The sequence below is a fragment of the Neovison vison genome, chromosome 6, assembly GCF_020171115.1.
Source record: "Neovison vison isolate M4711 chromosome 6, ASM_NN_V1, whole genome shotgun sequence".
NCBI lineage: Eukaryota > Metazoa > Chordata > Mammalia > Carnivora > Mustelidae > Neogale > Neogale vison.
This window is the reverse complement of record NC_058096.1, coordinates 170,789,802-170,803,579: the sequence shown is the minus strand read 5'-3', so window position 1 is coordinate 170,803,579 and position 13,778 is coordinate 170,789,802. Positions and strand designations below refer to the sequence as shown.

Genomic DNA, 13,778 nt, shown 5'->3' with positions numbered 1-13,778 from the left:
TCTGCCTGTCTAGGCTCTCTGACAGAGGCAATAAAGCATAAAGATTCAGGACTCAATCTCAGGAGAAATTCATGAATTTGTATTCATGAATACAAATTGGCTGAATAACCAAGACAAGTTATTATCTTTTTTAATTTTTAATTTTTTTAGAGGGGGAGAAAAGGGAGGGGCAGAGAAAGAAATAATCTTTTTAAAAAATGATTATTTATTTGAGAGAGGGGGAGGGAAAGAAGGAGGGAAAGAGAGAATCTAAGCAGACTCCATGCTGAGCATGAGCCTGATGGGGAGCTCTATCTCACAAACCTGAGATCACTACCTGAGCTGAAAGCAAGAGTTGGTCGCTCAACTGACTGTGCCACCCAGGCATTCTGAGAGAGAGAATCTTAATCTAAGCTAATGCTTAGCACAGAGCCCAATTTCATGGCTCAGGGCTCAATTTCATGACCCTGAGATCACAAACTGAGCCTTAACAGACCGAGTCACCTGGATGCCCCTCACCAAGACAAGTTATTTTGATGAAACTTCTGTTTTTTCCCTTTTATTTATTTTTAAAGATTTTATTTATTCATTTGAGAGAGAGAGCATGAGTGGGAGGGTCAGAGGGAGAGAGAGAATTCCAAGAAGACAATGTGCTGATCATGGAGCCCAACTTGGGACTGCATCTCACAACCCTGAGATCTTGACCTGAACTGAAACCGAGAGTCCAATGCTCAACTGACTGTACCACCCAGGCACCTCTGTTTGTTTCCCTTTTGAAATGTCAATAATTATAATACTCACTTAGTAGAGTTGTGGTTTGTATATATTTAGCATAGTATCTGGCACATTGTAACACTCAATGAATGTTAGTTGCCATTATTATTATTATTATTATCAGTATTACCAACATCTCATCCAACCAATATCCCCTTTAGGTCCTTAGACAAACCTAAGTGAACTTTTAAAGAATTGGCAATTCCTAAGCAGTTTGATAAGGTGGCTCAGAGAAAATGGTCTTCATTTTTTAGCAGGTCTTCTTTTGTAAATCTTTTTCTTCTTTATCTTAAATAGGACTTCTGACTCAAAAGCTTTGAATTGGCTTTTGGTGTGAATATATTGCCCACTCTACCAGCCTTCCAAATAGTTCTAGTTAGTGGGGTGTTATTTAAGGAAGAGAAATATGGAATTTCTTAGCCATCAGTTCACTGCATTAGGTTGTTTATCTCTGGCGTATATTGACTACTTATCCATGTTGAAATATCAGAGAATCCTTGGTCAGTGTAGTATGATGAATCATAGTGGGATCCCTAGGCAATTAGGTGGCTGGGAAAAGGGCTCTCAGTGCCTGAAAAAATGAAATGGAATCTGGGACATGGCATTATTGTTGTGTCAGCCAGCCTTCTGGAAGACAAATCTTTAGAAACTACTTAAGACATTGGGGGAAACTCCTAGATAAGACCCCTGGGTGATGGTTGGTATAGTTTATCTCCTTAGAATCTCTAAAACAGTGTAGAGGCTCCCCAAAAAGTTAAAAATAGAGCTACCCTATTACCCAGAAATTGCACTACTGGATATTTACCCCAAAGATACAAATGTAGTGGAAAGAAGGGCCATATGCACCCCAATGTTCATAGCAGCAATGTCCACAATAGCCAAACTGGAAGGAGCCAAGATGCCCTTCAACAGACAAACGGATAAAGTAGATGTGGTCCATATATACAATGGAATATTACTTAGTCATCAGAAAGGATGAATACCCACCATTTGCATTGACATGAACGGCACTGGAGGAGATTATGCTAAGTGAAATAAGTCAAGCAGAGAAAGACAATTATTATATGGTTTCGCTTACATGTGGAACATAAGAAATAGCATGGAGGGCATTAGGAGAAGGAAGGGAAAAATGAAGGGGGGGAATCAGAGGAGGAGATGAACCGTGAGAGACTGGAATCTGGGGTTTCAGAAAAAAAACTGAGGGTTTCAGAGGCGAGAGGTATGGGAGGAGGGGTTAGCCTGATGATTTGTATTAAGGAGGGCATGTATTGCATGGAGCACTGGGTGTTATACACAAACAATGAATCGTGGAACACTACATCAAAACTATTGATGTACTGTATGGTGACTAACATACCATTAAAAAAAAAAAAGAATCTCTGAATGCTGAAAAGCACGAGAATGGTGTAACTTAGAGATAGCTTGACAGAGGTGCTTTGAGTTTAGATGAGAAGTCCAGCATTCTCCTTGGAATCCAAAAGCACAGTACCTGTGTGCAAGTAAAATACCATGCTTCAAGTTGACCATCTCCCATCCTCCTACCCATTGTTCGATTTCTTGGATCATCTCTACTGTCTTTGAGGGCATTCCTGGCAGCTTCACAGTCAGGTTCAATTAATTCATTTTATTTCTATATTTAGATTTAACTACCTCTGTCAATTGAATTGTGACACAGGCTTCTTAGTTTTTTTTAAATTTATTTTTTATTTATTTTCGTCATAACAGTATTCATTATTTTTTCACCACACCCAGTGCTCCATGCAATCCGTGCCCTCTATAATACCCACCACCTGGTACCCCAATCTCCCACTCACCTGCCAATTCAAACCCCTCAGATTGTTTTTTAGAGTCTGTGGACTCTTAGGTTTGTTTTTAATTCATTTCACTATTTGGGGGTCTCTATCTTGTGCTCAGACATAGCTTGCAGCTATGGAGGACCTAGACATATAGACTGTACCTTCAGATTTTTTACAGTGAAGTTGTAGGGCTGTTAACTCATTGAAATGTGAGTACTAAGAATCCCTCATATTTGCATAATACTTGACAGTTTGCAAAATGTATATAATTCTCTTTCAGTTATCATGGAGAGCTGTATAGTCTTTTTAAATTACTATGTGGATTTTGTAGATGAAGACTCTAAAGCTTGAAATGGAGAAATGTGTCCACCAGGGTCATAGCACACCTCTGATAAAGGACAGTCTAAAACATGAACCCATTTTTTTCTGCCTCCAAGTGAAAGGTCATTCAGTTATGCCTCAGGTACCTCCATGGATATCTTGTAAGTACTTAAAAAACAAATATAGTACTTTAAGAATTAATTCATATCAAGTTAGTGTATGGTATGTACCTATGTTATAAACAGTAGGTTTCCTGGTAGTCTGGAATGATCATGGATTGTAATGATCAGGGAAGACTTGGTAGAATAGATAAGATTTGAGTTGGGCCTTAAATGAATGGAGGGACTATGAGGGGGATTTTTGGTGTCTGTTCTTCTGAGTGACAGGGTTTTCTTGTACAGAGGTCTTTGTGCAAGTTCTAAACTCAGTGGTGGTAATCTTTGTTTGTCATCCTTAAAAAGCATTTCACCCTTCTCTCTATTCCACTCTTTAGAATAATTGTGGCCCAGATCAGCATCCTAGTTCTGTGTATTGATATCTTCATGCAGTATTCTTTCTCCAAAGTATTCCTGTGGAAAAGAGAGTACATTAACGCAAATAGGTGCTGGCATTATCTTGAAGTGTTTTAAGCCTTGTGTTTTGATTTTTAAGTATATGTAAAATTTACATTCTATTCCATAATATTTGTAATTGTTTGAGGTAAAAACCTTTGAAGGAAAAAAGGAAAAAATTATTAAGTACAAATGACATTTCAAGAAGAAAGGCCATATTTACCTTCCCTCATTTTTATTTTTATTTTTTCAAATTTTTTATTTATTATTTGAGAGAGAGAGGGAGAGAGAGTACAACCAGAGGGGGAGGGGCAGAGGAAGAGGGAGAAGGAGACTCCCACTGAGCAGGGAGCCTGACTCAGGACTCAGTCTCAGGACCCTGGGATCAGGGCCTGAGCCAAAGGCAGATACTTAACCGAATGAGCCACCCAGGTGCCTCTACCTTCCCTCTTTTTAAAAAAATTGTGGTATAATGAACAAGATGTAAAGTTCGAAGGCAGACACTTAACTGACTGCACCACCCAGGTGCCTCTACCTTCCCTCTTTTTTAAAAAACTGTGGTATAATGAACAAAATGTAAAGAACAAAATGTAAAGTACCTATTCTGAGGTATACAGTTCTGTTCTTAGTATGCTAAGTGGCGTTTAGTATATTGACAATATTTTGCAACCATCACCACTATCTAATTCCAAAACATTTTCATCACCCCAAAAGGAAAGCCTGTACTTATTAAGCACTCACTCCCATCCCACATCCTGGACTACTATTCTGTATTCTGTTCCTATGGATTTGCTTATTCTGGGTATTTAGTGTAAATGAAATCGTATGATGTGGTCTTTTGTGCCTGACTTCTTTCACTTAGCATGTTTTTAAGGTTCTTTCATGTTGTATGTATCAGTACTTCGTTTCTTTTTATGGTTGAATTTTTTTAATTCCTCAGTTGATAGGCATTTAGGTTGTTTCTGTTTTTTCCCCTATTAGAAATAGTTCTGCTGGGAACATTCTTGTAAAATTTTGTTTGAATATTTGTTTTCAATTTGGGGTTATCTCCCAAGGGGTGGAATTGCTGATTCATGTTAACTCTATGTTTAACTTTTTGAGGAACTACCATATTGTTTTCTACAGAGCTGCACTAATTTATATTACCCCAAGCAGTGTATGAGAATTTCTATTTCTCCACAAGCTCACCAACGCTTATTGTCCATTTGTTTTATTACAGTCATCCTAGTGGGTGTGAAGTAATATCTTACTGTGGTTTTGATTTGCATCCCCCTAATGACTAATGATGTTGAGCATCTTTTCATGTGCTTGTTGTTTTTATGTATTCTTAGAAAAGTGCACTCAGGGGCGCCTGGGTGGCTCAGTGGTTAAAGCCTCTGCCTTCGGCTCAGGTCATGATCCTGGGGTCCTGGGATGGAGCCCCACATCTGGCTCTCTGCTCAGCAGGGAGCCTGCTTCTCCCTCTCTCCTGGCTCATGCTGTCTCTCTTACTATCTCTCTCTCAAATAAATAAATAAAATCCTTTTAAAAATCAGTTAGCCATAGATATATGGTTTTATTTCTGGACTCTCCATTCTAGCCCATTGATCTATATGTCTATCCTTATGCCAGTACCACATTGTCTTGATTTCTGTGACTTTGTAGTAGGTTGGAGTGTGATTGAGTCCTCCAACTCTGTTCTTTTTTGATATTGTTTTAGCTAATCTCAGTCCCTTGAAATTCCAGGTAAATATTTGGATTAATGTTTTCACTTCTGCAAAAAGGCCGTTAAGTTTTTGGTACAAATTACACTAAAACTATAGAGCCTTTGGGGAATATGGCCATCTTAGCAATATTATGTCTTTCCTTTTGTTTAAGTCACCTTTAATTTATTTTAGCAATGTTTTATAGTTTTTATTGTTAAGATCGTTCACTCCCTTATTTAAATTTATTCCTAAGTATTTTATTATCTTAGTTGCTATTAAAAATAGAGTTGTTTTCTTAATTTTCTTGTCAAATTGTTAACTGCTAGTGTGTAGAATATAGCTGATTGTTGTATGTTGATCATATATTCTTCAATTTTGCTGAATTCATTTATTGGCTCTAGTTGTTGTGTGTGTGTGTGTATTCTTTAGTTTCATGTATAATGTGTGAATTAACTTCCTTCCCCGTTTTAAAAGATTTATTACCCATTGCATACAACTTCATTTCATTGTGAGTACACATTACCCCAGTGTGAGAAAATATTCTGACATACTTCTTTTGTTTTCATTTTACAGTTTGCTTTACATCTTATTTTATTCTTTTAATAACAAGATGACCAATAGTATTTCCTTTTACTGATTAGGAAAGAGGCTCTCAGAGTTTAATGATTGATTGTAAGCTCACATGGCTTCAAAAAGAGCTGAGGTCTTTTCACTATAGCTCCAGCATGCTTTTGATTGAACTCGAATTCCTTTGTATATTTGCTGCAATGAGTAGAACTTGGGCCACAGTAGTTTTTTTTATGAACTTGAGAAGCTAGTTCTGTAGCTAGGATCAGTACGCAGTAAAATGAAAAATGAAAGCAACATTTGTTCTCAAGAAGATTCATAGAAGAATGTTCATAGCTCTTTATTCATAATAGCTCCAAACTAGAAACATCCCAGGAGTCCATTATGGCGACTAAACAAACAAATTCTCATATTCATATCCTGGAATACTAGTCAGCAATAAAGGGGTCAAGTTACTGAGCATAGAACACATGAATAATCTTTAAAAGATTATGCTGAATGAAAAAAGCCTTACTGGGTGCCTGGGTGGCTCATTGGTTAAGTATCTACACTTGGCTCAGGACCGTCCTGGGATCAAGTACTGCATTCAGGGAGCCTGCTTCTCCCTCTCCTTCCCGTTCATGCTCTCTGTCCACTATCTCTGTCTCTCTTAAATAAATGAATAAATAAAATCTTTTTTAAAAAAGAAAAAAAAGGCTTCATGTATGGTTTCATTTATATGAACTTCTAGAAGAGACAAAACTAATCTCTCGCGGAAAAAGTTGTATCAGCAATGGCTTCTAGAAGTGTTGGAGAGGAGATTGATAGGAAAGAGGTATGAGGAAGTTTTCTGGGTTGATAGTAATGTTCTATACACTTAAAGGGGTTTGGGTTACATCTTGTCAAAACATAGCAAATGCACTTAATATTTGGGCATTTCACTGTATATGTTATCTTAGAAGAAGAAAAGAAGTATTAAACTTAGTTATGATATGCATGCTTAAGTATTTAGGGGGAAGTGTATTGATGTTTGCAGTTTGCTTTGGCATTGATCAAAAAAATAAGATAAAAAAATAAGATGTATTGATGGATGGAAGTATAGACAATTGGACAGATATGTCATAAAGCAAATATGGTACAGTAGTCCTCTCTTAATTCCACTTTAGGTTACCTGTGGTCAGCCACAGTCTGCAAACAGATTGATCCTCCTGACATTAATAATGTTTAAAAGGTCATTAGTAGGGCGCCTGGGTGGCTCAGTGGGTTAAGCTGCTGCCTTCGGCTCAGGTCATGATCTCGGGGTCCTGGGATCAAGTCCCACTTCGGGCTCTCTGCTCAGCGGGGAGCCTGCTTCCCTCTCTCTCTCTCTCTCTCTGCCTGCTTGTGATCTCTCTCTGTCAAATAAATAAATAAAATCTTAACAAAATAAACATCACCTGGTGCTCCTCACAAGTGCACTCCTTTATAAAAAAAAAAAAAGGTCATTAGTAGCCTAACACTACATCACTATGCCTACGTCATTCACCTCACCTCATCTCATCACATAGGCATTTTATCATCTCACATCATCACGAGAAGGGTGAATACAGCACAATAAGATATTTCGAGAGAGAGATCACATTCACATAACTTTTATAACAGTATATCATTATAATTATTCTATTTTATTATTAGTTGTTGTTAATCCCTTATTGTGCCTAACTTAAAAATTAATCTTTATCATAGGTATGTATGTATAGGAAAAAATAGTATATAGGCCTTTAGTACTATCCACAGTTTAAGGCATCCACTGGGGGGTTTTAGAATGTATCCCCCTCAAATAAGTGGGGACCTACTGTATAATAATGCTAATGGTAAAATCTAAGTAGTGGATTCTCTATAAAATTCTTTCAACTCTCAACTTTGCTCTTTGTTTGAAATTCTCCATAATAAAATATTGAGGGAGGAAAGGAAACCTAATTTGGAAACATAGTTCCTTTTCAAGCACCTTCTCCTACCCACCTTCTCCTCAGCTTCATAAGATGGGCCTAATATTACATAAATGCTGGGCAAGATGAGAGTAGCAGGAGTTCACTCACCAGGCAGGCTCCAAGCTGGCATGACAACTTTCTATTATCGCTAACTCCTTTCTTAGCCTGGGACTCTTTTCTATGTTGTTACCCAGATTCTGTCCACTAGCACATACATTCCCAAGAAACTTGCCTATCAGTCTTTAATTTTATCCCTAATAATAAAACCTGTTTCTTTTGGAGAAATATCTTACTACCTTGAAAAGATTTTACAATTGTCATTCCAAAGAATCAGCTAATTTTCATCTGAACAAAGGTATTCTTTTGTGTGGAAAGAATAGTCAATTGGGAGGCAGGAGATTTGTGTCTAGAGTAGACTCAGATAAATGACTTGTGCAAGGTCAAACACTGATATCGAGTAGAGCCAGATTTTGGATCCAGGAGTCCCTAATTCCAATATGTCATTCTGTTCCTCTTTAGGACCTAAAGGAATGTGTGGTGGAGTTTCATAAGGCAGACATTTTTTACTCTTTAAATTCTGCTGTATAAGCTTTGCGCAGTGGCAGTATCGTAGCCAATGAGGTTTATCCGAGGCGCGATTATTGCTAATTAAATTCTGCTGTATAGACAGCTACTACTTTAGAACCTAGCCCTGGAAGTAAATCAACTTTTGGGGGAAGAAAGCTTATAGCCAGCTCTTAGTAGCAGCATAAAAACAGTTTCAATCTTCATATCCTTAAATTATTTTCCTACTTTACTTACAAAAAAGCTCTCCTAAAAATTGGCTGTGGAAAACACGAGTTTTTGTGCCATATGTCATATGAAACACTTCAGGGTTCAGGAATTCCTAGTGTTTAAGGTCTCTTTAATTCTTTTTCATTCTGTATTTGTAATAACCTGTTCAAGGTCTTTCTTAAACAACCAGTTCCTGGGAAAAGGTATACAAGAGACTCAGAGTTCTAATTTACATAGAAACTTAAATCCCAAGAGCTTCTGATTAAGAGTCTTTGCTATTTACCTCCTTAATTTTACATTATGGCAAGAGATTATGTTTGGGGGATATTATTTTGCTCCCCAGAATACCATTCATTTTCCTTAGTACTTATTACAGTAAACAGTACATAGTAGGCATTCTGTGAACTTGTGATGAACTGGGGTAACTATTGGTTTCCTTGGAGCAAGGTCTGGACTTGTACATCTCCTAGTATAGTTCTTCCTAGCCCAAAGTGGATATTCAAGAATTTTTAAAGAATTAATTGAATTGAGATTTTACTTCTCTTTGAGGGGAGTGCCTATTATTTTAACTAGACATTTCTCAACCAAGAGTGTCAAGCTCCTGAATGAATCATCAGTCAGGATCAGAGGGTTAACCACAGCCTAGAAGATGGACTGAGCTTATAAGCTGATTCATGGAGCTGTATGTCAGCTCTTTTTAGAGAGCTGGCTTTTTGATTTGGCCTAGATTAATTGAACACTAACAGTAATAAACCCTTAGCATCCAGTTAGAAAAACTGGGGATCTTCCTGAGTTCCTGGGAAAAGGAAATGACAAACTCCTCCTTAATCAGATTTCTGGGCTTGGAACTAGGGATTTTTTTGTGAGGATGCTGTGTGTCTGATTGCCAGTATGGAAAGGGGGAGCAGAGACAAAGTTTGGGAGAAGAGGGGAAGAGAATGGGGACACAGCTGAGAGAGGGAAAGGTAACTAGTAATACAGAAAGAAAAATAAGATGACCTGAGAGAATAGTGGCTATGACCTCACCCTGGTTTTGTGATTGGTCAGTGATGGGTCGTACATGTATTTTTGCTGGACAACTGTTCCCCACAGTAGGCAGAATATCCCCTGCATTGGGTTTGACTTTAGTAGTCACCATCCTCAAAACCCTTTTCTAGTCTTGTGGGACCTTGTGATTCAGAGTGATCTTTACATGTTTTATGGACCAAGAGGGGAAGAGGCTTTAAAGAGCAGCTCTCCTCCACAATCAAGTCTCAGACATCCTAGAGAGGTTTCTTCTTGTGATTACAGATGATGCTGTAAGCTTTAGAATCTAGGGCATTCTTGATTAGAGCTTAACTTCAGGGGGAAGCAAAGGTCATTGCAATTTCACCCAGGAATTTTCTATAGGATAAATATATTTGATGAAAGCTACATAAAAGTAGTTTCCCCGGGCGCCTGGGTGGCTCAGTGGGTTAAAGCCTCTGCCTTCAGCTCAGGTCATGATCCCAGAATCCTGGGATGGAACCCTGCATCGTGCTCTCTGCTCAGCAGGGAGCCTGCTCCCTCCTCTCCCTCTGCCTGCCTCTTTGCCTACTTGTGATCTGTCTGTCAAATAAATAAATAAAATCTTTGAAAAAAATTCTTTAAAAAAAAAAAAGGTAGTTTCCCTACCTTCATAGATATGTAAAAAGACTCACTTAAGATGTACTATCATTGTAATTTCTCCTTGCTTACAAAAGCTTCCAAATATAAGATCAATGGATCTAACCTGTATTCCTAGAGAAAACTGCAAAGCAATTTCTTCTAATTATTTAGCATATATTTTTTGAGTTACAACTTTGCTAGGTGCTTTAGTTTTAATGTTATTGAGATAGAAGAATTTAGTCCCCAAATTGTGCCTCACCAAGGTATAATCTTTAGAAAAAGGAATATCATATTTTGCTTGAATCTGGTTTCAAAATGTACAAAGAAATGCTGGAAATTATTTAGACATACTGCCCTGAATTTTGTACCAATCAGTGCTGTTTCATATAATATCTCATCATTCATTGTTTATAAAGGCCCTGGGGACAGAGAACTAACTATACCCTGGCCCACCCTCCCAAATAACATTGGGAACTGAAACTAACAGCACTCTGGATGATCTGAGTGGGTAGTGCCAGAGAATGTTATATAATCTGCTAAAAATTCTGCATTGAGGTTGCAGTTAGAGTTGTCAAGTTTTAAATCCTTTCCCCTATGTTTTCTACCTTTGCCCTTCTGGGAAAAGATAGAACTTCCCAACCAGAAGTTAGTGGCATCTTCCCTAGAGGAAAAGAGTCAGCCTTCCTGGAGGGAATTGGAAAATGGGGATTCCTGGGTCTTCCTGGGTACTCTATCCTGGTCCTCTGTGCCACATTCTGTTTAGTCTTAATTCTGAGCTGCTACTACATGAAGAGTGTTAGAAGATATGTTGTTTATGGAGATGAATGTGGCATAGATATTGCATTCAAAAAATGTAATCTGATTAGGGAGATAGGATATATACAGGAGGAAAAGCAAGAGCAGCAACTCTCAGATGAGTGACATTTGTACAGCAAGACATAGCTCAGGAAAATGGAAAGAGCAGTGACCTTAACAGTTGGAAGACCTAGATTGAAAGGTTCAGTCTTATGTTCATAAGCAAATAAACCTTTTTTGCCTTAACTTACTCATCTGTAAAATGAGGATAATGATCTTCACCCCGCCTAACTCTCAAGGATGTAAGTGAGATATTATAGTATATGAAACTTTGGAAAACACAATTTAAAATACAAACACAGATGGACAAGTGGAGAGTGATTTCATCCCATTTTACAGATGAGGAAACATGCATAGAAAGATGAAAAACTTATTGAAAGTCCTGTGTGCTTGTGATAAATGGCCACGTGTAGTTTAGACACAAAACAGAATGACTTTTTCCATTTTTCCCTCCTTTATAGACTTGTCTGCTTGCAAGACTGTTAGGTAGCTAGTACACTGTTGCCCCCATATAAAATATGTTTAAGGGTACATATTTTATCCTAAGGATCTCTGTTATAGGGATATACTGTCACCTTACTCATTTGGCTTGGCCAAGTTTTAACACAGCACTTACCAAAAAATATAGTGCAAATTGCAGGTGTAAGCCTTTGTGAAATAAATTTTTTGGTAGCCACGGTTAAAAAAAAAAAAAAAAAGGAAACAGGTGAAAACAATATGTTTTGTTTAGTACAGTATATATGAAATTTTCTCATTTCAACATGTGATCAATATAAAACAAACCATTAAAGAGATGTTTACATTCTTTTTTTTTTTTCCATAACAGTCTTTGAAGCTGGAATGTGTATTTTGCCTCCCAGCACATCTCAGCTTGTATTAGCCACATTTCAGGTGCTCAGTAGTCACCTGTGACTGACTGGCTTCTCTGTTGGACTGTATAGCCGTGTACAGTCTCCTCTTTTCCCACCATTTAGTTCTGGCTTTCTAACCTTCAGTCTGATCTTTGCTACTTTCTTTAATGGATCTTTTTATTTTCCCCTTCTTTGGTCCCTAGAGAACCAGACTTCTTTTCTTTCTAAGTGCCAGGTATTCTTTTTTGGTCAGGTAGGCAATTATCTTCTCTATTAGCTACTATTTGAAATCAGCTACTGTTCCTTATACCATGCCTTTCTTTCTCTGTGAATATTCAGCTCTTTTGAACTGAGATTTCCATCTCATGTTACTTATGTGTCTGTCTCTTCTAGTAAATTCTGTACTCCTTATGGACAAACATAGCATTTTATTCATTTCTCTGATCCCAACCACTTAACACAGTTATTGGCCCCTAGCAGAAATTTGATAACTTTTTAGTAATTGGAAAAATAAATCAGCCTTTCCTGGATACCTTCCCATCTCCTTATTCCTCCTCGACAGTGATCGTTTTAATGGTAACGGTAGTTTTTGTCACAGAGCTATACTTTTTGCACATAAAGACCACCCTTGTTATTTGTGGTTTTAATTATTTACAGGAAAACAAATAGCCAGAATTTTATTCTTATTTTTTTAAATAGCCGGAATTTTAAACCATATTCTACAGTTTCTTTCCAGAAGCTCTTTTTTTTTTTAAGTTTATTTATTTATTTATTTGACAGAGAGATCACAAGTGGGCAGAGAGGCAGGCAGAGAGAGAGGGAGAAGCAGGCTCCCCGCTGAGCAGAGAGCCCGATGTGGGGCTCGATCCCAGGACCCTGAGACCATGACCTAAGCCGAAGGCAGAGGCTTAACCCACTGAGCCACCCAGGTGCCCCGAAGCCCTTTCTTTAGTCACTTTTTAAGTTGTCTGATTTTACCTATGTTGGGAAAGCCTTCAGAGTGTATTAGACTTGGCTCTTTAACTGCCTACTCGATTCCTAAAGTTTCTCCCAGGTTAATTTCCCTGTTCTTTTTGCCTTCATACCTGCCCTTACACTCTGTCCAGACTTTTCCTTCACGAGGAGTTTCTTATTCACTCTCAGCCGCAGTTGACCTTAAGGAGGGAACTTCCTAACAGCAACTTAATGTGAAACCACAAAGTCATAGAATCCTGAAGTTAGACGGCTCAGGTCATGATCCTGGAGTCCTGGGATCGAGTCCCACATCAGGCTCCCAGCTCCACAGGGAGTCTGCTTCTCTCTCTGACCTTCTCCTTGCTCATGCTCTCTCTCACTGTCTCTCTCAAATAAATAAATAAATAATCTTTAAAAGAAAAGAAAAGAAAGTAAGAAATGATCTTAGAGATTCACATCCAAGGGTCTTCATGCTTTCTAAAGTAGCTGAATTTTTTTTAAACAAAGCTTTAGTCACAACTCTGTATATAAAATGGAGCTGCTTCAGTGAAATAGGGCTAGAGGTTCCTAGAGTTAGTTTGGGTTCCACAAAAATGGTTTGTGAACCACTAATAGGGTTCAACTCCTTCACGGTATAAATGGGTAAACAGAGACCTAGAGAAGTGAAACAACTTGTCTAATCCATACAACAAGCTAGTGACAGGATCTGGACTAGAACCCAGATTTTCTTCCAGGTCAGTGTGCTTTGAACCATAATTTACTGTTTGGAGCCTCATTTCCCAAGGGGAGAAAACAGTAACAATGAGTCTTTTATTTTACTTTCCTTGATGAGATCTGACAGGGTCCACCTCTTCTTCTCCTCTAGTAAATCATGTTGGCCCCCTCCTGTTATTGTTTTTCTCTAGAACCCAGGCTGGGGCTTGCCTTAGCCTTTGTTCTGTTCCCAGTTTTTGTGTGCCAAGAAGAATAGGGAGAGAGCGGATTCAGGCAGGTCATGGTGGCACAGATGTTTCCTGTCCCTTGGCTAGTCTGGCTGTGTCTTTCAGAGGCAGCTGAATGCCACAGCCAGGTGTGTCTTTCAGGGCCTTCCAAGCCC

At 38.3% G+C, this 13,778-nt stretch overlaps 1 protein-coding gene and 1 non-coding gene across 2 annotated transcripts in view; both read left to right on the top strand.

Moving 5' to 3' along the window:
• The window catches only part of SYN2 (synapsin II), a 208,255-nt gene that overhangs the window by 120,577 nt on the left and 73,900 nt on the right, over positions 1 to 13,778 (top strand). The window lies entirely within an intron of this gene.
• Positions 8,210 to 8,348, top strand: LOC122910887. The gene has a single exon (XR_006385288.1). It is a non-coding gene; the product is annotated as a U4 spliceosomal RNA (small nuclear RNA).